General features: G+C 41.8%; 1 protein-coding gene and 1 pseudogene across 4 annotated transcripts in view; one reads left to right on the forward strand and one right to left on the reverse strand.

Moving 5' to 3' along the window:
• The window catches only part of STIM1 (stromal interaction molecule 1), a 206,424-nt gene that overhangs the window by 129,371 nt on the left and 52,530 nt on the right, over positions 1-24,523 (reverse strand). The gene's annotated exons all lie outside the window — the stretch shown is intronic.
• On the forward strand, positions 11,949-12,510 carry LOC129554608 (large ribosomal subunit protein uL5 pseudogene; annotated as a pseudogene).

Below are 24,523 nucleotides of genomic sequence, written 5' to 3' on the forward strand. Positions count from 1 at the left end.
ACAAGAACAGATGAAGCATCTAAGCAAGGCTTTGTTTGGCCTGCAGATTCTCTAATCACAGCTGCTGATAGTATTATTCACACAAGATAGTCTTTGCTGGACTTCGAGCTCAATTCTTCTCAATGAAAAACCTTATAAAAGGTTTCTAAATACAACCTTTGATTTATATTCCCATCACTTCATGGGAAATAGATGGAAAAACAGTGGAAACAGTGTCAGACTTTATTTTGGGGGGCTCCAAAATCACTGCAGATACTGATTGCAGCCATGAAATTAAAAGACGCTTACTCCTTGGAAGGAAAGTTATGACCAACCTCGATAGTATATTAAAAGGCAGAGACATTTCTTTGCCAACAAAGGTCCATCTAGTCAAGGCTATGGTTTTTCCCGTGGTCATGTATGGATGTGAGAGTTGGACTGTGAAGAAAACTGATCGCCGAAGAATTGATGCTTTTGAACTGTGGTGTTGGAGAAGACTCTTGAGAGTCCCTGTACTGCAGGGAAATCCAACCAGTCCATTCTAAAGGAGATCAATCCTGGGTGTTCACTGGAAGGACTGATGCTAAAGCTGAAACTCCAATACTTTGGCCACCTCATGCGACGAGTTGACTCAATGGAAAAGACTCTGATGCTGGGAAAGTTTGGGGACGGGAGGAGAAGGGGATGACAGAGAATGAGATGGCTGGATGGCATCACCGACTCTGTGGACATGAGTTTGAGTGAACTCCGGGAGTTGGTGATGGACAGGGAGGCCTGGCGTGCTGTGATCCATGGGGTCGCGGAGAGTCGGACACAACTGAGCGACTGAACTGAACTGATCAAATTACCAATGGCATTTTTCATAGAACTAGAACAAAAAAATTCTAAAATTTATATGGAAGCACAAAAGATCTCCAAATAGCCAAAGCAATTCTGAGAAAGAAAAACAGAGTTGGAGGAATCAGACACCCTGACTTCAGACTATACTACAAAGCTACAGTAATCAAAACAGTATGATACTGGCACAAAAATAGAAATACAGATCAATGGAACAAGACAGAAAGCACAGAGATAAACCTACACACCTATGGTCAACTAACCCATTACATTGAAGCAAGAATATCAATGGAGAAAAAGTCTCTTCAATAAGTGGTGCTGGGGAAACTGGACAGTTACACATTTAAAAAAAGAAAGAAAGAAAGAAATTAGAACACTCTCTAACAACATACACAAAAACAAACTCAAAATGGATCAAAGACCTAAATGTAAGGCTGAACACTATAAAACTCTCAGAGGAAAACATAGGAAGAACACTCTTTAGCATAAAGAGCAGCAATATCATTTTGTATCCACCTCCCACAGTAATGGAAATAAAAACAAAAATAAACAAATGGAACCTAGTTAAAAGCTACTGCACAGCAAAGGAAACTATAAACAAAATGAAAAGACAACCCACAGAATGGGAGCAAATATTTGCAAATGATGCAACCCACATGGGATTAATCTCTAAAATACACAAACAGCTCATACAGCTCTATGTCAAAGAAACAAACAAGCTAATCAAAAAATGGGCAGACCAAAATTAATATTTTTCCAAAGAAGACATATAGATTGCCAAAAAGCACATGAAAAGATGCTCAACACCACTAAATATAAGAAAAATGCAACTCAAAACCACAGTGAGGTATTACCTCACACTGGTCAGAATGGTCATCGTCAAAAAGTCTACAAACAAGAAATGCTGGAGAGGGTGTGGAGCAAAAGAAATCCTTCTACACTGTTCATGGGAATGTAAATTGGTACAACTGCTATGGAGTAAAGTATGGAGGTTCCTTAAAAAACTTAAAAATAGAACTACATATAATCCAGCAATCTCACTCCTAGGCAAATATCCAGAGAAAACCATAATCCTAAAGGATACATGCACCCCAACACTCACTGAAGCACTGTTTACAATAGCCAAGACATGGAAGCAACCTAAATGTTCATCAACAGAGGAATGGACAAAGCAGATACAATACATCTATACAGTGGAATATTACTCAGTCATAAAAGAGGATGAAATAATGCCGTTTGCCGCAATGGGGAAGGACCTAGGGATTATCATACTAAGTGAAGTGAAAGACAAATATATGATATTGTTTATATATGGAATATAAAAAATGGTACAAATGAACATATTTACAAAACAGAAATCAAATCACTGATGTAGAAAACAAACTTATACTTACCAGGGTATAAATGGGAATGAGGGAAATATTGGGAGATTAGGACTGACATATACATACTGCTGCTGCTGCTGCTGCTAAGTCACTTCAGTCGTGTCCGACTCTGTGTGACCCCACAGATGGAAGCCCACCAGGCTCCCCTGTCCCTGGGATTCTCCAGGCAAGAATACATACTACTAGATAACAAATACGGAACTACTGTATACCACAGGGAACTCAACTCAGTACTCTATAATGACCTATGTAGGGAAAGAATCTTAAAAGAAGGGGGGTATACGTATAACTGATTCACTTTGCTGTACAGCAGAAATTAACACAACATTACAAATCAACTATACTCCAATAAAAATTTTAAAAAAAAAGATGGTTCACTCATACTCCTAGCAAATCAGTGCTGGGTGTGGTCAGGAAGCCTTAGTTCTTCTCCAAGTGGGCAGTTGCATAGCCTGCTTCAGTGTGCTCACAATACATGAGTGGACTTCTACCAGAGTTAGTGCTCCAAGAGACACTGAGACAAACAAACGGTAGTACCTTTTATGACCTAGTCATTGAAGTCATACATCAGTTCAGTGCAGTTCAGTTGTTTAGTCATGTCCACCCCTTTACAACCTCATGGACTCAGCACGCCAGGCTTCCCTGTCCATCACCAATTCCCGGAACTTGCTCAAACGCACATCTATCGAGTTAGAGACGCCATCCAACCATCTCATCCTCTGCCATCCCCTTCTCCTCCTGCCTTCAATCTTTCCCAGCATCAGGGTCTTTTCCAAGGAGTCAGTTCTTCACAACAGATGGCCAAAGTATTAGATTTTCAGTTTCAGCATCAGTCCTTCCAATGAATATTCAGGACTGATTTCCTTTAGGAAATCTTTTAGGATGGACTGGTTGGATCTCCTTGCAGTCCAAGGGACTCTGACAAGAGTCTTTTCCAACACCACAGTTCAAAAGCATCAATTGTTCAGTGCTTAGCTTCCTTTATGGTCCAACTCTCACATCCATACATGACTACTTGAACAGACCATAGCTGTGACTAGATGGACCTTTGTTGGCAAAGTAATATCTCTGCTTTTTAATATGCTGTCTAGGTTGGTCATAACTTTTCTTCCAAGGAGTAAGCGTCTTTTAATTTCATGGCTGCAATCACCATCTGCAATGATTTTGGAGCCCCAAAAAATAAAGTCTCTCACGGCTTCCACTGTTTCCCCATCTATTTGCCATGAAGTGATGGGACCAGATGCCATGATCTTCATTTTTTTAATGTTAAGTTTTAGGCCAGCTTTTTCACTCTCCTCTTTCACTTTCATCAAGAGGCTCTTTACTTCTTCTTCACTTTCTGCCATAAGGGTGGTGTCATCTGCATATCTGAGGTTATTGATATTTCTTCTGGCAATCTTGATTCCAGCTTGTGCTTCATCCAGCCTGGCATTTTGCATGATGTACTCTGCATGTAAGTTAAATAAGCAGGGTGACAATATACAGCCTTAACGTACTTCTTTCCCGATTTGGAACCAGTCTGTTGTTCCATGTCCAGTTCTAACTGTTGCTTCTTGACCTGCATACAGACTTCTCAGGAGGCAGGTCAGGTGGTTTGGTATCCCCATCTATTTCAGAATTTTCCACAGTTTGTTATGATCTACACAGTCAAAGGCTTTGGTGTAATCAATAAAGCAGAAGTAGATGTTTTGCTGGTATTCTCTCGCTTTTTCGATGGTCCAGTGGACGTTGGCAATTTGATCTCTGGTGCCTCTGCCTTTTCTAAATCCAGGTTGAACATCTGGAATGTCTCGGTTCACGTACTGCTGAAGCCTGGCTTGGAGAATTTTGAGCATTACTTTGCTAGCATGTGAGATGAGTGCAACTGTGCGGTAATTTGAACATTCTTTGGCATATTGCCTTTCTTATGGATTGGAATGAAAACTGACCTTTTCCAGTCCTGTGGCCACTGCTGAGTTTTCCAAATTTGCTGACATATTGAGTGCAGCACTTTTACAGCATCATCTTTTAGGATTTGAAATAGCTCAACTGGCATTCCATCACCTCCACAAGCTTTGTTCATAGTGATGCTTCCTAAGGCCCACTTGACTTTGCATTCCAGGATGTCTGGCTTGAGGTGAGTGATCATACCATTGTGGTTATCTGGGTCATTAAAATCTTTTTTGTGTAGTTTTTCTGTGTATTCTTGCCACCTCTTCTTAATATCTTATGCTTCTATTAGGCTCATATCATTTCTGTCCTTTTTTGTGCCCATCTTTGCATGAAATGTTCCCTTGGTATCTCTAATTTTCTTGAAGAGATCTTGTCTTCCCATTCTATTGTTTTCCTCTATTTCTTTGCGTTGATCACTGAGGAAGGCTTTCTTATCTCTCCTTGCTATTCTTTGGAACTCTGCATTCAAATGGGTATATCTTTCCTTTTCTCCTCTGCCTTTAGTGTCTATTCTTTTCTCAGCTACTTGTAAGGCCTCGTCAGACAACCATTTTGCCTTTTTGTATTTCTTTTTCTTGGGGATGGTCTTGATCACTGCCTCCTGTACAATGTCACGAACCTCCATCCATAGTTCTTCAGGCACTCTGTCTATCAGATCTAATCCCTTGAATCTATTTGTCACATCCACTGTATAATCCTAAGGGATTTGATTTAGATCATACCTGAATGGGCTAGTGGTTTTCCCTACTTTCTTCAACTTAAGTCTGAATTTGGCAATAAGGAGTTCATGATCAGGGGACCATACTTTGAGCATCTCTGCTTTAAATTAAGGAGAAGGCAATGGCACCCCACTCCAGTACTCTTGCTTGGAAAATCCCATGGACAGAAGAACCTAGTAGGCTGCAGTCCATGGGGTCGCTAAGAGTCAGACACGACTGAGCAACTTCACTTTCACTTTTCACTTTCATGCACTGGAGAAGGAAATGACAACCCACTCCAGTATTCTTGCCTGGAGAATCCAAGGAACAGGGGAGCCTGGTGGGCTGTCGCCTATGGGGTTGCACAGAGTCGGACACAACTGAAGCAACTTAGCAGCAGCAGCAGTTCATGATCTAAGCCACAGTCAGCTCCAGGTCTTATTTTTGCTGACTGTACAGAGCTTCTCCATATTCGACTGCAAAGAATATAATCAGTCTGATTTCAGTATTGATCATCTGGTGAAATTCATGTGTAGAGTCTTCTCTTGTGTTGTTGGAAGAGGGTGTTTGCTATGACCAGTGTGTTCTCTTGGCAAAACTCTGTTAGCCTTTGCCCTACTTCATTTTGTTCTCCAAGGCCAAATTTGCCTGTTACTCCAGGTATCTCTTGACCTGCTTTTGCATTCCAGTCCCCCATGATGAAAAGGACATCTTTTTTGGGTGCTAGTTCTAGACGGTCTTGTAGGTCTTCATAGAACCATTCAACTTCAGCTTCTTCAGCATTACTGGTTGGGGCACAGACTTGGATTACTGTGATATTGAATGGCTTTCCTTGGGAAAGAACAGAGATCATTCTGTTGTTTTTGAGACTGCACCAAAGTACTGCATTTTGGACTCTTTCTGTTGTTCTTTTGTTGTTCATACAGCATCACTTTCACTTTATTCTACTTGTTAGAATTGAGTTACTTGGGTCTAGCTGAGTTAAAAGAGAAGAATTAGGTTCTACCTCTTGATGGGACGAGTATTAAACAATCTGTGGACATATTTAAAAACAAAATACACTGACTTTGGCAAAGAATGTGGCAGTACCCACTTACCCACTGTGGAGGACATGTATCTTACCAAGGCCTCTGTGAGCTAATCTCCTCTTACGCATGCTGTGTGCTTAGCGTGATGCTGTCAAAGTAATAGATCAAAGTGATGTTCTATGAGATGGCCAAATGGTCCAAGTCTCTTCTGACTATATTATGAAAAAAGGAAAAGTTTGGAAATGTTTACATAGCCTTCAGCAAAACTATGAAGGTGTAATGATATCTGTACCACATGAATACAAACTGTTTTTGGTCTTTTTTCCAACTGAGATAGAAAAGAACACATTCACCAAATCAATACCCACATACCAAACTGATCTGCTTTAGGAAAGATACCATATCTATCCAGCAGTCATAATTGAGTCTACTAAATGAAATTTACTAAAGTTGAGGGTCGCCAGAATCCATCCAGTTTTGCGAAGTGGGCAGACTACTTAATTAAATGTAGACATAAGAGACACCAACACCCCTGTATTCATAATATCCTTAATGGTAGTACTAATCTCCATCAACCCTCACAGAATGTAATACTGCTTTTGATTCACCATCTTGGCCAGAGGAGAAAGCAACAGTTTCAAAAGCTTCCACTTGGCCTTCTCCACTTAGCTCTTATTTGATAGGTCAAGGATCTGATGTGGGTGCTACTCCAACTGTTGAGTATGTCCATCCCAATTATACTTTGAGGATAGGTCTGTGGGATAATTCTACTTCTAAAAAGTATCATAAGAAAATAATTAGGTAAATATATGCTAACATTACACTAAGTGAAGCTAGACATGATTCCATTTACATGAAATGTCTAGAACAGGCAAATCCACAGAGGTGGGAAGTAGATTAGTGGTTGCCAGGGACTCCAGAGTGACTGTTTAATAGGGATGATGAAAGTGTTCTGGAATTACATAGTGAGATGTTGCACAAAAATGTTTAAATCCACTAAATTGTATACTTTAGAATGGCAAATTTTATGTTACATGAATTTTAGCACATTAAAAAAGGTCAGTTGTTGGCTGCCTGATGACCTGGCTGGCGGATGAGGGGCTGCTTTCCCCCCTCACACAATTTCCAATACAGAATCCAGCTCACGGCACCATACATTCTAGCACCCTGAGTCCTTGCAAAATGCTGAGGATACAAATATATTTCATCACTCACATTAACCAATACATTATGAAGCCACTTCCTCCTGTTTTCCAGGAGTCCCTGTTCACATTTGAAAGGCTCATGGCTTAAAAAACCAAAAAAGTACAGTTTGGTGTCCAGGTTAAGCAAGGTCCTTGGCATCTTCAACCCCCAGCAGTGATTGGCTCTGCTACTAACCTCACTCTCTCAGATTTTCTTTTTAATTTTAATTTTTTTTGGCTGCTCTGGGTCTTCATTGCTGTATGTGGGCTTTCCCTAGTTGTGGCGAGCAGGAGCTACACTCGAGTTGCAGTGCACGGGCTTCTCTTGTTGCAGCACTCAGGCTCTAGAGAATGTGGGCTCAGTAGTTCTGGCCCATGGGCTTAGCTGCCCCGCAGCATGTGGGATCTTCCAGGATCAGGGATGGAACTCATATCTCCTGCATTGGCAGGTGTATTCTTTACCATTGAACGACCAGGGAAGTCTATACTCTCCAAGATTTGAAGAAAAATACAATCTCTTCTACAAAAAAGCCAGAAAGGAAGAAAGGATTCAGAAAATATCACATCTCAAACAAGTATTTGTTGGACAAATTGTCTAGCAGTTTTCAAATTATGCTCTGCAGATCCCTCCTCCCACTAAGGTATCTTGATATGATTGACTTCTTCAAGCAGAGCAGCTCTACTTTGTTGAGTTTTAAACATTAAAAGCATTTAAAAAAAAACAAAACTTTAATGGCTCAATTATGAAGCAGACATCTGTGAATTTTGCTGATTTAATTATTTCCCCACCTCCCTGAAACTGAAGTTGCTGAGTCGTGTCCAACTCTTTGCGACCCCATGGACTGTAGCCTAGCAGGCTCCTTGGTCCATGGGATTTTCCAGGCAAGATTACTGGAGTGGATTGCCATTTCCTTCTCCAGGGGATCTTTCCGACCCAGGGATCGAACCCGGGTATCCCGCATTGTAGGCAGACGCTTTACCGTCTGAGCTACTAGGAAAGCCCTTGCCCTCTGTAAGTACATGCACCTTGATCTTCCCTGAGGGAACCATCCCTCCCCTGCTCTCAGTTCACATGACTCCAGAGGAGCTGACCCTGATCCCTGGGTTCCATGAGTATAATATAACTGTTGGCTAATGAAAGTCCAGCATTCTTCCAGCCACAGTAATACTTTAGGGTGGGCAAATGACTCAAGCCAAAATCACACCTAGGACTGCCAGCACCATCAGGAAAGAGGTATTATCTTTCCAAAAGTGGTTGCTTAGCTGGTAGATTACATACCCAAGGCTGATAACTATCTTTGCCACTACATGGGTGGAGCCTGCCTAAGACCAAAACAAAGAAAAGCCAAGCCAAGAGGAGAGAGATTAGGTCCAAATGACATCATTCAAGTCCCTGGATCTTGCTGTGTCTAAAAGTAAATGGCTTTTTAGTTACTTCAGTCTTAAGTCCCTCTTATAAGTCAGCATGAATTGTCTTTCTGTCACTTTCAAAAGAGTCACAACAAATTTAAAATTATTTGCAAAAAAATATTGAAAAACCTCCATTTGGTCAATAAACCTCAAACCTTTACTATAAATCACAGTTGGGAAAAGAATTTTTAAAAAAGAAAAAAAAAATGCTCCCAGTAGACTTACTCTTCTCCTTGATTTCACATTACATTCCCAAAATTACATGGGATTTTACAGTTTCCATTGATAACCTTACCTGATCTCCAAAAACAAAACCACCCAGTGAGGTCGGCATTCACCTTGAAGACACTGAGGCCCAGAGAGAGGATGACCTGCAGTCATCGAATTTGAAATCAAGGCTTCTGTCTCCAAATTATACCTTTTTATTCCTCATTACTGCTTTGCATAGTTCTCAGCGAGTCATGCACAAGGCTGGGAACCTGACCAGGCTCAGTACAGACTTGCCACCTGACAGCATTGTTCCCCTGACCCCTGCCAACTTTGCTTTGTTCCAGTAAGGCCTCACCCTGCTGCTTTCCACATAGCCTGAGATACAGACAAGTTCATAGCACAGCATCCCACTGTCCACACATAAGGGTGTGTCACTCAACTGACTGGCAACACAAAGTCAGTAGCCTTACTCTCAAAGTAGCCCTTCAACTATCAAATGCGTATCAGTAGATAGACCTTATCTAAGGAAGAAGAAATGACTCCTAAGTTATACCTATGATAAGAGAAGCTGCAACTCAGCTAACAGCAACTAATACAATTTCTGTAACTATTGGAATCTGAAGATCCAAAAATCATTACTGACTAGAAAAACCCCAAAAGCATACATTCAGAGTTTAAAAGTACATTAGGCTTACACTATAGGCAAAAATTAATTCAAAGTGGATCAACAACCCAAGAGATAAACCCATAAAACTCTTAGAAGAAAACAGGAAAACAGGAATAATCTTCACTGCCTTAGATTTGGCATTGGATTCTTAAATATGATATAAAAGGCATGAGCAACAGAAGAAAAAATAGATAAATATGACTCCATAAAAATTAAAAACTACTGTGCATCAAAGAACATTATTAAGAAAGTGAAAAATCAATCTACAGAAGGGGAAGGAATATTTACAAACCATGTATTTGATGAGGGTCTAGTATCCAGAATATATAAAAAATTCTAACAATTCAACCACAAAAAGACAGACAACCTAATTTTAAACAAATAAAGGACCTGAACAGACACTGCTCCAAACAAGACATATACACAGCCAACAAGTACATGAAAAGATGCTCAACATTATTAGCATTAGGGAAATGCAAATGAAAACCACAATAAAATGTCACTTCACACCCATTAAGATAGCTGTAATTAAAACAAATAAACCAAAAAATAGCAAGTGTTGGCAAAGATATAAAGAAATGGAACCCTTATATTTGCTGATAGGAATGTGAAATGGTGCAGTTGCTATGGAAAATAGTTTTGGCAGTCTCTCAAGAAGTTAAACATATATTACCATGTAACTCCACAATTCTACTCCAAGGTATATAGCCAGAAGAGTTGAAAACTGGTACTCATACAAGTACATGTACATGCATGTCCACAGCAGCACTATTCACAATAGCCAAAAAGTGGAAACAACCAAAGCATCCATCACCAGATGTATGGATAGACAAGTTGTGGCATTTTCCAGCCATATAAAGGAAAAAATTGTTCTGGTACATACTACAACATGGAAGAACCTTATAAACATTATTCTTAAGGAAATAAAGCCAGACACAAAAGGATATAAATTGTATGATTCCACTTATATGAAATATCTAGAATAGACAAATTCATGGAGACAGAAAGTAGATTAGAATCTAACAATATCTAGGAGGAGGGGAAAATGGGGAGTTATTGCTTAATGGGTAAAGAGTTTCTGTCTGGGATGATGAAAAAGTTTTGCAAATAGATAGTGATGATGGTTGCACAACAGTGTGAATGTAATTATTGCAACAGAGTTATACACTTTAAAATGGTTAAAATCGCTAATTGTACACTATATATTTTACCACAACAATAACAAAAAACTTTAAAAAGAAAAAAAAAAGAATGACATGCTGATCCATGCTACAAAATTTTATGCTAAGTTAAAGAAGTCAGGGGGCTTCCCAGGTGGCGCAGTGGTAAAGAATCCACCTGCCAGTGCAGGAGATGCAAGAGACATGGTTAGGTCCCTGGGTTGGGAAGATCGCCTGGAAAAGAAAATGGCAATCCACTCCAGTATTCTTGCCTGGGAAATCTCATGGACAGAGGAGCCTGGTAGGCTACAGTCCATGAGGTCACAAAGAGTCAGACACAACTGAGTGACTGATTGAGCACACATGCACGCAAAGCAGCCAGAAATAAAAGGCCACATATCGTATGACTCTATATAAAACATCCAGAATAAGTAAACCCATCAAGACAAAAATGCAGACTGATAGCTGCCGGGGGAGGGAGAAATGAGGAGAAACTGCTAACTGGTGAGGTGTTTTACTGTGGAGTGATGGAACTGTTTCAGAACTAGACAGAGGTGGTTGTTGTATACAACACTGTAGAAGCACCAAATGGCACTGAATCGCTCAATTTAAAATGATTAATTTTATGTTTATGTGACTTTCACCTCAATAAATGCATTGACAATACATGAGAGAATTCAGACGATCACCTGGGAAGGAGAAATTAGGGCTAAGTAAGGCCAACAATTTCTATGGTCTAGAAATAAACACTCCTTTTTTAAAAAAAGAAAGAAACGATGAGAGCTGTCTCTGGGCAGTACTGTCACAGGAGCACAGAAAAAAAAACCTGTAGGGCACCTGTGTTTGAAAAACTCCCAATCTATGTGGCAATGACAAGGCGGTGAGATAATTAACAGAGAGAAATAATCAACTTAATGGAAGAATAACACTGGAAGGGACTGTCTGTCTATGATGGGAGAACAGAGAAGGCTTCAAAACAGTGGTAACACTGGAGGATAGTATAGAAGGATGAGTTTACCAGATAGAAACGGCAGGAAGATATTCAAGCAAGATGAATGAGTAAAGCATGAATAAAAACAAGCAAGATATTTACAAGAAAATACGCAGGAGTCATATCATGGAATGTCATGAAACCAGATTCCATCAAAGGCTGGATTTTATAATATGCAGAGAATGGGAAAGCAACAGAGATTTCTTAGCAGAGAAAGGCAGGGGTTAGATAACTTGTTAGAAACATGACTATGGGAACTTTTCCAGTGGTTCAGTGGCTAAGACTCTGTGCTCCCAATGCAGGGGGCCTGGGTTCTATCTCTGGTGAGGGAACTAGATCCCACAGGCTGCAACAAAGACTTTTGCATGACACAACAAACACCCAGTGCAGCCAAACAGGTAAGTAAATTTGTTTTTAAAGTAAAAACAAGCCCTGGGGTGGAAACCTCACCCTCTCTTCCTGTTTCCCGTCATGGCGCAGGATCAAGGTGAGAAGGAGAACCCCATGCGGGAACTTCGCATCCGCAAGCTCTGCCTCAACATCTGCGTCGGGGAGAGCGGAGACAGGCTGACCAGGGCAGCCAAGGTGCTGGAGCAGCTCACGGGCCAGACCCCAGGGTTCTCCAAAGCTAGATACACTGTCAGATCCTTCGGCATCAGGAGAAATGAAAAGATTGCCGTCCACTGTACCGTCCGTGGGGCCAAGGCAGAAGAAATCCTGGAGAAAGGTCTAAAGGTGCGAGAGTACGAGTTAAGAAAAAATAACTTCTCAGATACCGGAAACTTTGGCTTTGGGATCCAAGAACACATCGATCTAGGAATCAAGTATGACCCAAGCATCGGTATCTACAGCCTGGACTTCTACGTGGTGCTGGGTAGGCCAGGTTTCAGTATCACAGACAAGAAGCGCAGGACAGGCTGCACTGGGGTCAAACACAGAATCAGCAAAGAGGAGGTCATGCGCTGGTTCCAGCAGAAGTATGATGGGATCATCCTTCCTGGCAAATAAATTCCCGTTTCTATCCAAAAGGCCAATAAAATATTTTCAGTGAAATGTAAAAAAAAATAATAATAAATAAAGTAAAAACAAACAAACATAAAAGACAGATGACTATGGCAGCCAGTAGGAAGGATGGACAAAAAGAGAACATGGGGCTTCCTTGGTGGCTCAGCAGTAAAGAACCTGCCTGCCACTGCAGGAGACACGGGTTCAATCCCTGGTCCAGGAAGATCCCACATGCTGAGGAGCAACTAAGCCTGGTGCCACAACTATTAAGAGCCCAGAAACCAGGACTATTGAGCCCACACACTGAAACTATTGAAGCCTGTGAGCCTAGAGCCTGTGCTCTAGAGCAGCTGCAATAAGACCTCACACCACGAGGAAGGGCAGCCCCCAGTTGCTGCAACTAGAGGAAAGCCCGCACAGCAGCAGTGAAGACAGCCCAGACAAAAATAAATCAAAAGAGAAAGAGAGATCAGGGATTGTACTCAAATCCCTCCTGCTATGCCTAGTTCCAACCTGGACTCCCCAGGACCACCACCAGGACGAACCCTTACAGAAAAAAAAAAATCAGTCATAGAACATCAGGCCAAGTCCTACAAAGACTGAGGCAGGATGAGGTTCTTAGTTTTGTAACAGTAACATTTTTAAGTGAACAGTTCAGTGGCATATAGTATATTCCAGTATATTCCCAATGTTGTGCAGCCACTGAAGTTCTTAGTTTTGGATGAGGTCCAGGAAAGCCTCTGTGATTTCACTGAGGTCAGGCTCTACCCACACCTGCCTGGAGTCCTGTGGCTGCCATCCTCTCTTCTAGCCTTTCCTGACCTGACCTCCACTGGGAACATAGGTCATATTGACCAGAAGCAAATTTTACCCTGTCTGTCTCTTAAAACTTTTCAGTGGCTCTGCTTTGCCCAAGGAAGTTTCAAACCCTGAATACGACACATAAAGCTCTCTACAACCTGGCATCTGCTTGTTCCCTCCCCTAATCTAAACATGTTGCCTAAAATCCTTTCCCTCTCATTATGTTTCCCTTGGTACCTGGAACTGCTCCCACATGCTCTTTTCCTTCTCTCACCCTGGTAATGGTATTGTCACCCCCATACACTTTCCCCCGTCTGCTTATCCTACCCTGAGGAAAATTCTCATCCTATTTTCATTATTTCCTGGGAACAGCACTGCTCACAGTCTCATTTTACCCTGGGGACCACTCTGAGCCACACTTTGCTCTTCACTGTTCTCTGGCTACATCACTGCTCATATCATACCACAGGATGACGTTTCTCTACCTCCTCCTCTTCTACTTCTGTCATATTACTAAGAAGAACTTTACCCTGAATAATCCACTTCTGCTCCCTCTGTCTGAGCCTCCTATAAGCCCAGAGCTTCACTAGGTTCAAAGTTATTGATATGTAGGCCTCAGAGTACATTGTCAAAATCAGACGGGAAGCAGAATGGTGGTTGCAGGCCTGGGGAGAAATGGGAATGGGGAGTTACTATTGAAATGGGTACAGAGTTTCTGTTTTACAAGAAGAAAAGAGCTATAGGGATGGTGATGATGGTAATCACACAACATTATGAATGTATTTAATACTTCTGAACTATGCACTTCATGATTAAGATGGTAAATCTTATGTGTATTTTATCACAATTTTTTAAAATTTGGGAGAAAAGTTACTGGTACCTGAGACTTAGGAGAGAGATACACTATATCCCAGTCAGCTGAGGGGTTGGCTCCTGGTCCCATTCTCCTTCACACTCCTTTCTGAAAGAATGATGTACCTCTATTAGGATGGCATGTGAACCCAGACACATTTGACCCTGGAGATAGCTCTGACTACAGTCTCATCTTACTTTGGGAACAGCTCTGATCTAGGCCTTCTCAGTCACCATACCACAAAGAAAGTCACACTACAGGACACCCTGAAGATGATTTGCACTTTGACCCTGGATGACATTAAACCTCAGGAAAGAAAAGTGATATGAAGCAATAAGCCCAAAATAACCTTAATGCTATTCCAAAATAGGGAAAGAAGGCCTTTCCCAGGGAGTAGGGGAGAAAATTTTTCAAATTATCATAAAACTCTTCTGATTTTCTGCATATACAAGCCAAAAGTGTGTCAAAGTGGTACACAGGAAGACCTCACACAAAGGCCTTTTTCCAGGTACCTTAGGCTTCTAACTGCAGCAGCATCACAAGTATCAGTGTGCTTCCATTTGAGTGAATGAACAATGCCCAATTTGGGCATTCAGTCTTTGCCTTTCTTCTGGTTTCTAGGCCTATGGTTTAAACACTCCATTCAGAAGCAAAGAAATAATATTTAGACTCCATTCTCCTAAAATATTTTACTTGAGTTTGGCAATGTTTTAAGTGGAACAGATCTAGGCTTTCAACTTTCTAGCCATGCAATCCTAGGCACATAACTTTCCTCATTTGTAAAATGGGAATATTTTGCAGGATTGTTGTGAAGAAAATTAAACAAATATATATAAAGCATCTACCTGTGTACCTGACCCAGAATATTTCATTTAACAAATATTTACTAAGCATATGTCATGTGTCAGTCACTGAGGATTCAGCAATGAACAAAAATAACTGTTCTTATGGAACTGACAGGGAGCAGGGGGCAAAGTAAAGGACCTGACAAACAAATATGTTTAGAAAATGATAAACGCTATAGAGAAAAATTAATGAGAATAGAGATTAAGGTGTGCTATAGGGGAGGGTTTGCTATTTTTTAATAGAATGACTGAGGAATACAGAGGGGAAAGAGGGGAGAACAAATGCCAAGGAGGCACAATCATACCTGCCTTGCTCAAAAGAGAGTGAGGAAGCCAATGGGGCAGGGCAAGCAGGTGGAGAGGAGGATAAGCCAGGTAACTGGAGCCTGGTCACTCTAAGGACTTTGGCTTGTTCTCCAAGAGATATGGGAAACCTCTAAAGGATGCTGATCTATATGACTGGATTTACGTTTGAAAGGATTGCTCTGGCTGCTCTGAACTGTAGGCAGGCAAGGGCAGAAGCAGGAAACCAATCAAGAGGCTATTATTTCTCCAGGCAACAGACAATGGTAGCTTGGATCAAGGTGGTAGGAGCAGAGGCACTAAAAAGTATCTAACTGTTGATGTATTTTAAAAGTAGAACCAATAGGATCTGCTGACAAGAGTGAATGTTAAGTGTGAACCTGTTAAATTAAAATGCCAGTTAGACATCCAGAATGTCAATTAAGGGACTGGATATGCAAGGTTAAAGTTCAGAGGAAACATCTGCACTAGACACACAAATTTGATAATCATCAGTTAACAGATGATAATTAAAATTGTTAAAGTGGTTTTTAATTGCCATTTACTCATTACTCAATAAATGAATTACCCAGTGAATAGTAACTGCTATTATAGCCTCTTTGTTTTCTTAAGGTGCTTGAAATACTTGTCAACTCTTACCATGAATATTTAAACTTCAGTGCCCAACCTCTAACCCCACCTCCAAGCCCTCAATTCCCTTCCTTCCTTTCAAATTTTCAAATAAAATAGAAGATAAGTGAAAGCACTGTGGTGTTAAGTGGTAAAGGCACCAATTTTAGAGTTAGAATTGGGTTTGAATCCTCCATCCTCCATCTTAGCCACCTACTAGTTCCATGACTTGTGAACCTCAATTTTCTTATCTGTAAGATGGGGCTAATACTAGCTATGTTACACGATTGTTGCAATAATATTACATCTGTTCATTCATTTGTTCAACAAATACTCGCTGAGTACTCATCACATGCTCAGCACTGTGCTTAGCACTAGAGTTAAACAGTAGTAAACAGGCATAGATACTGTCCTCATGAGTTTATTGCCCAAGGATCCATAATAGTTCTAAAGGACCAAACAAAAGTTTTAAATTTAAAAAATCATCTAAATAAAATAAATATGTAAAGCACCTCACACAGTGCCTGGGCAAAAAGCAAATGCTAAATAAATGACTGTACTTATTAATCTATAATTAAAGCATATCAATCTTCATAGAACTATACACTTAGAATTGAATGACTTTTAGAAATTAAAAGGTCCAATTCCCTCATTCAACAAAGGAGCAAATTAACTTATTTCACAATAAACTTACTTAGGACACCACCTCAGTCAGGCCATATACCAGGTATGTGGGATACAGGGCTGAGTAAAACAGTCCCTACCTTATGTCAAGTAAATAAACATGGAGGAGGCGACTTGCCCAAGGTAACCAGGGCAATCACTTAGGCTGGAAATCAAATCTTCTAATTTTCATTGTTTTGATCCTTCCACCAATCCAAACTTATTCATTTCAAATAGAAGTACTTCAGGAAGAAGACTGCCCTGTGCCAAAGACAGCGCCATCCTACGGCTCACTAATTCCTCTCAGGTAGCTTGTTGGAAAGGATAAGCCCTTTGGGCTTAGAGGTGGTATTTTTTTTTCTCTATAAACCATCAATAACAGGCAGCAGCTGGGACCTCAGAGGCTCTGGTAGGAAGTTACAGAAAGATGGAGAAAAAGAGAGTGAAAGCCTGCAGTCACTGAAGCCACTGGCTAAGCAGAAAGAAGGCAGGGCAAGGCCAGACCAAGATCTTTCTTCTTCATTCAGAGATTAAGTTGTGTTCCTTCCAAGTTAGGATCAACTTCTGAACCCTGGCTTCCCTGATAGCTCAGTTGGTAAAGAATCCACCTGCAATGAAGGAGACCCCGGTTCGATTTCTGGTTTGGAACTCCATAAGACTGAAGATCCCTTGGAGAAGGGAAAGGCTACCCACTTCAGTATTCTGGCCTAGAGAATTCCATGGACTGTATAGTCCATGGGGTCACAAAGAGTTGGACATGACTGAGTGACTTTTACTTTCACTTTCTTTCTGAACCCTACCTTTGTCCCTCCGGCCCATCCATCCCTACTCTCCCTTCCAGCCCTCCTCAGAGTCTCAGCATTGAGTTACTAACAGAAAAGACAGCACTGTGGAGTAGAAAGAACACATCCTGCAGTTTCACAAGCCTGGGCTGAAACTTTGGCTCCACCACTAATTGTATGCTCAACTTATCTGTTTCCGCCTCTGCAAAATGGCAACAATACTTAATTTCTAGGAGTTGTGGTGTTAGAATTGCATCTACTGTTTAGATATATCTAGAAAAATGCCTTGCATACAGAGGTTACTCAATACATGGTGCTATCATTAATTGTTATGAATGTCAAGGTCTCTCTTGTCTACCCTACACTCCTTCTAGTGACTGCAGGCTTCAGCGAAGCACCACAGTTTAGGGATCCCACAACAATACGGAGCATTCAGAGAGCCACAGCACCTTTACTTGACCACCTTCCTCTATGTCTTGTCCCGCAACCTATACCAGCTCAGGTCCCCATTCCACTCCCCAACTCTGAAAAAAACAAAATCTTTGAGCCTGTCTCCCCTGGTTCCTCTTCAAAATATTACTCTCTTTCCTTCTTTCTCTTACCACTACATTTCTCAAAAGAGAAGTCTGTGCTTGCTGCCTCTAGATCCTCACCTCACATTCACTCCCTAAGCCACAGCAATCTAGCTTCTGTCTCTACTCCTTCACTGAAACTGCCCTCACCCAGTCACCAATGACCCAGCAACCCCGTTTCAGGGCTCACCCCACTTGTTCTCAGCTCCAATAAACACTCACTTCCTTTTACAAACTCTTCTCATTCCTGGCTTCCCAGACGATACTTTCTCCTACCTCTCTGCTCCTCCTCAGACGCCTTTCCCAACTTTTCTGGCTACACATATCAGAGTTCCTCTGAGGCCTACCCGCAGTCCCCTTTCATTCCCATTTTTTGGGTTTTACTCAAGCAATTTCAACTGTTCCTCTGGTTCCCGTTCTCACTTAGAAGTCATCCTTCCTATATCTACGATCAATCTTACCCCTCTCAGGAACTCCAAAACTCCTATCTTCCCAAGTGAGTGCTAGACAGTCACTCAGTCCTGTCTGACTCTTCGTGAACCCTTGGACTATAGCCTTCCAGGATCCTCTGTCCATGGAATTCTCCAGGCAAAAATACTGGACTGGCTGCCATTTCCTTCTCCAAGGGACCTTCCCGACCCAGGGATCGAACATGGGTCTCCTGCATTGCAGGCAGAGTCTTTATCATCTGAGCCACCAGGGAATTCTCCTGAATGTCACCCATGAGCATCTCAAAATTAACATTCAGTTCAGTTCAGTTTAATCACTCAGTTGTGTCCAACTCTTTGCAACCCCATGGACTGCAGCATGCCAGGCTTCCCTGTCCTTCACCAACTCCTGGAGCTTGCTCAAACTCATGTCCATCAAGTCGGTGATGCCATCCAACCATCTCATTCTCTGTCATTCCCTTTCTCCTCCTGCCTTCAGTCTTTCCCAGCATCAAGGTCTTTTCCAAGGAGTCAGTTCTTCACATCAGGTGGCCAAAGTATTGGAGTTTCAGCTGCAGCATCAGTCCTTCCAATGAATATTCAGGGTTGATTTCCTTTAGGATGGACTGGTTGGATCTCCTTGCAGTCCAAGGGACTCTCAAGAGTCTTCTCCAACACCACAGTTCAAAAGCATCAATTCTTTGGCACTCAGCTTTCTTTATGGTCCAACTCTCACATTCATCATGACTACTGGAAAACCACAGCTTTGACTAGATGGACCTTTGTCGGCAAGTAATGTCTCGGCTTTTTAATATGCTGTCTATGTTTGTCATAGCTTTTCTTCCAAGGAAAGTGTCTTTTAATTTCATGGCTGCAGTCACCATATGCAGTGATTTTGGAGTGCAAGAAAAGAAAGTCTGTCACTATTTCCATTGTTTCCCCACCTATTTGCCATGAGGTGATGACACTGGATGCGATGATCTTAGTTTTTTGAATGTTGAGTTTTCAGTTCAGTTCAGTTCAGTCACTAAGTCGTGTCCGATTCTTTGCAACCCCATGAATCACAGCACGCCAGGCCTCCCTGTCCATCACCAACTCCCGGAGTTCACTCAAACTCATGTCCATCGAGCTGGTGATGCCATCCAGCCATCTCGTTCTCTGTCATCCCCGTCTCCTCCCGCCCCCAATCCTTCCCAGCATCAGAGTCTTTTCCAGTGAGTCAACTCATCGCATGAGGTGGCCAAAGTACTGGAGTTTCAGTTTCAGCATCAGTCCTTCCAATGAACACCCAGGATTGATCTCCTTGCAGTCCAAGGGACTCTCAAGAGTCTTCTCCAACACCACAGTTCAAAAGCATCAATTCTTCGGCGATCAGCTTTCTTCACAGTCCAACTCTCACATCCATACATGACCACTGGAAAAACCATAGCCTTGACTAGACAGACCTTTGTTGGCAAAGTAATGTCTCTGCTTTTTAATATGCTATCAAGGTTGGTCATAACTTTCCTTCCAAGGAGTAAGCGTCTTTTAATTGCATGGCTGCAATCAGCATCTGCAGTGATTTTGGAGCCCCAAAAAATAAAGTCTGACACTATTTCCACTATTTCCCCATGTATTTCCCATGAAGTGATGGGACCAGATGCCATGATCTTTGTTTTCTGAATGTTGAGCTTCAAGCCAACCTTTTCACTCTCCTCTTTCACTTTCATCAAGAGGCTTTTTAGTTGTAGAGTTTTAGTGTGTTGAGTTTTAAGCCAGCTTTTTCATTAACTTCCCTAAACCAGCTCTCCAGCCTGTATTTCATGTGTTAATAGCATCACAGTGCTTCCCAAGTGGCACTAGTGGTAAAGAACCCACCTGCCAATGCAGGAGATGTAAGAGACACAGGTTCAACCCCTGGTTCAGGAAGATTCCCCTGGCATGGCAACCCACCCCACTATTTTTGTCTGGAGAATCCCATGGACAGAGGAGCCTGATGGGGTACATTCCCTAGGGTCAACAAACAGCCAGACATGACTGAAGCGACTGAACACACAATACCCAGATATCTAACATTTCTTCCTTTAGTCACACAATTTAAATCAACACCCATGACTGCTGCCTTGGTTCCAACCTCATCATTTGATACTGCAACAGTCTTCTGGCTGGTTTCCCTGCCTCTGGTTTAATCAATCCATTCTAATCCTCCTAAGCATAGGCGTCAGAGATGTTCTAAAACACCACTCTGACCATGACATTCTCCATCTTAAATATCTACAGGAAAGCTCAACTCCGATAGGATTTAAGGTCTTCACCATTCAGATTTCCTCCCAAGCAGTCCAGCACGATGAACAACTCGCCATTCCCTGAATATGAATGCACTTCCACATTTACAATGCACAGAATGCATTCCAGGACCCTCTCTGCCAGGCACAATTCTGGTCACTCTTAAAGACCCAGATTGAATCTCTCTGAAGCCTACGCTAACTCCTTCTTTGCCAAGCATTTAGACCCTCCTTCCTTTCTCTCTTAGTAAGTTTTTCTACGTCCCTCTATTGCAGCACTTGTGATACTATATTAATTGTACTTTCTTATGCGCTTATCTTCTTCTCAGTAATTTGTGGATGGCTCAAAGACAAGGATCATGTCACATCTCTGTAACTCAGCACACTTGCCCAGTATCTCAAGATGAGCAATCAGGGGGCTTCCCTGGTAGCTCAGTGGTAAAGAATCTACCTACGAATGCAGGAGACATGGGTTTGATCCCTGGTCAGGCAAGATCCCACATGCCATGGAGCAACTAAACCCACGTGCCACAAGTACTGAGACTGTGCTCTAGAGCCCAAGAGCTACAACTACTGAAGCTGTGTGCCTAGAGAAGGTGCATAAGAGAAGCCACGGCAATGAGAAGCCCACACATCATAACTAGAGAGTAGCCCTCACTTGCTGCAACTAGAGAAAGTCTGCACAGCAACAAAGACCCAGAACAGCCAAATAAATCAATCAAAATCTTAAAAAAAAAAAAATAGCAATCAGGTTCACTATCAATTATAACAGGGGATCCCCCCCCCCCATATCAGGAGAGCAAACTCTGATGTCAACAGGAAGTCTTCAACTTCCCCTCTTGCAAATGCTTCCAGATGCTGCTTGAACTCTTGACTCCAGAAGAGGTATTCCTGATCTGATTCCTGGGGCCCCTCTGCCTGGAATAGGCAGGGGACAGGAGAGATTCCTACAGATTAAAATTATTTGGAAAATGGTTTCTAAAATGGGCTGAAATTAGAGGTAGCACCGGGAACTACCTGATCCATCTCAGAAAGTAATTTGTGAAATACCATCTTTCTACACCTTCAGAAGCAACTGAGACAATTATTACAACTGTGACAAGTTTTTTTGCCTTCAATTCCAAGCTTCCTTAGGAAATTGCCCTGCACTACACCACCTACAAAAAGTTACCTCACTAGCCAGAAATGTATGGTGGCTTCTCACTGTGTGATATATGATGGCCTAAAACTGTGTAACATGGTGATTAAGAGCAAGGACTCTGGGGACTTCCTTGGTGGTCCAGTGATTATGACTCCTCGCTCCCAATGCAGGGGGCCCAGGTCTGATCCCTGATCAGGAAACTACATCCCACATGCCGCAACTAAGAGTTCACATGTCGCAGCTGAGATGCAACTAAAGATCCCACAGACAACGAAGATCGGGGATCCCATGTGCCACAACTAAGACCGATGCAGGCAAATAAATAATAAATAAATATTTAAAAAAAAATGTTTAAAGAGCAGACTGGAAAAAATATCACCCAAGCATGAATCTTAACTTCATCATTTATCAACCATATGAGTTTGAGCAAATTATTTAAATTCTCCAGGTCTCAGTTTTCTCACCTTTAAAACAGGAAAATAATAGTACCTACCCTCTTAGAGCTGGTATTGAATATAAAGATTAGACATACTACTAAGAATTAAATAATGAAAAAAGAATTAAATATTAAATAAGCTTAGCATTAAAAATGCTAACAGTGCTTGACACATGGAAAGAAATTATATATATACATTTTCAGGTTTCAAGTCCTCTGTCATTCATAGCCTGAGACATGAACTGTTACCCTGACCCATTTCATGTTCTTCAACTCCCTGGTTCCCTCTCCTTTTAACTTCTGACTTCATCAGTTATGATCCTTTCCTCCTACCCACAATAACAATCCACTTCTGCCCAGCCCCTCCCTCTGTCCTTAGCTGCAAGTTCTCTCTGGCAGTGATATCTTCAACTGCCCCGGAAACAAGTCCCCTCAGCAGAATGCCCATGGGAGATGCCACGGCTAAGAGTAGTACAGGATATCACCTTCTCCTGAGCACTGGCTATTCACTCCTACCTGCACTCAGGTCACCTGCACATCCAAATGCCTCCCTGAACTTCTGCAATACAAAAGCTTTACATTTTTGGAGACTAAGTCACACCATCTCCAGGAAGCCACCTAGACTACAGTGACTCATACAAATGTCTGCCTTCCCTCGACTACTAAAATCTTAATCTATAACACACACTTCCATACTCATATAATGTAATCATCTCTACTAGATTAAGTTCCTGAGGCAGGGTCTGCTTTCCCATCACTACATTCCCATCACCCTAGAACAATGACTGGATCACAGTAAATGTTTAATAAATATATATTGAATGTAATCAATCTAACACAACTTCTGCATCTTTAAATAAGGAAACCACCGAGGAAACCAGAATTGAAAGAGACACATGTACTCCAATGTTCATCACAGCACTGTTTATAATAGCCAGGACATGGAAGCAACCTAGATGTCCATCTACAGACGAATGGATAAGAAAGCTGTGGTACATTTACACAATGGAGTATTCAGTTCAGTTCAGTTCAGTCACTCAGTCATGTCCGACTCTGCACGACCCCATGAATCACAGCACGCCAGGTCTCCCTGTCCATCACCAACTCCCGGAGTTCACTCAAACTCATGTCCATCAAGTCGGTGATGCCATACAGCCATCTCATTCTCTGTCGTCCCCTTCTCCTCCCGCCCCCAACCTTTCCCAGCATCAGTCTTTTCCAGTGAGTCAACTCGTCGCATGAGGTGGCCAAAGTATTGGAGTTTCAGCTTCAGCATCAGTCCTTCCAATGAACACCCAGGATTGATCTCCTTTAGAATGGACTGGTTGGATCTCCTTGCAGTCCAAGGGACTCTCAAGAGTCTTCTCCAACACCACAGTTCAAAAGCATCAATTCTTCAGCGATCAGCTTTCTTCACAGTCCAACTCTCACATTCACACATGACCATGGGAAAAACCATAGCCTTGACTAGACAGACCTTTGTTGGCAAAGTAATGTCTCTGCTTTTTAATATACTATCAAGGTTGGTCATAACTTTCCTTCCAAGGAGTAAGTGTCTTACTCAGCCATTAAAAAGAATACATTTGAATCAGTTCTAATGAGGTGGATGAAACTGGAGCCTATTATACAGAGTGAAGTAAGCCAGAAAGAAAAACACCAATACAGTATACTAACGCATATATATGGAATTTAGAAAGATGGTAACGATAACCCTGTATATGAGACAGCAAAAGAGACACAGATATACGTATAGAACAGTCTTTTGGACTCTGTGGGAGAGGGCGGGGGTGGGATGATTTGGGAGAATGGCACTGAAACATGTATATTATCATATGTGAAACGAATCGCCAGTCCAGATTCGATGCATGATACAGGATGCTCGGGGCTAGTGTACTGGGATGAACCAGAGGGATGGGATGGGGAGGGAGGTGGGAGGGGGGTTCAAGATGGGGGACACATGTACACCCGGGGCAGATTCATGTCAATGTATGGCAAAATCAATACAATAATGTAAAGTTAAAATAAATAAATAAGGAAACCAAGGTTGAGACGGTAGAAGTACCTCACTTAAAGCAAAGTGAAACTGGAACCCAGAACTCCATAAGACTGAAATATTGAATGCAACCCCTGCCTACCCAACCCACTTCTCGACCAGCTGTAATTAACAAGACAGAATACAGATAGTTCTCTGACTGAACTCAATATTATTTCCTCAGAGTAGAGTGCTGACCTCCCCCTCTAGAAGCTGCAAGCAAGGCCAACTACAGAGGCTTTACTAGCTAAATCTCCTACCATTGAGTCAGGGACATAACCAGGGACTTGTGGATTAACCAAGATCTC

The sequence above is a fragment of the Moschus berezovskii genome, chromosome 14 (assembly GCF_049115385.1).
Source record: "Moschus berezovskii isolate FMDL1 chromosome 14, NW_MosBer_1.0, whole genome shotgun sequence".
Lineage (NCBI taxonomy): Eukaryota > Metazoa > Chordata > Mammalia > Artiodactyla > Moschidae > Moschus > Moschus berezovskii.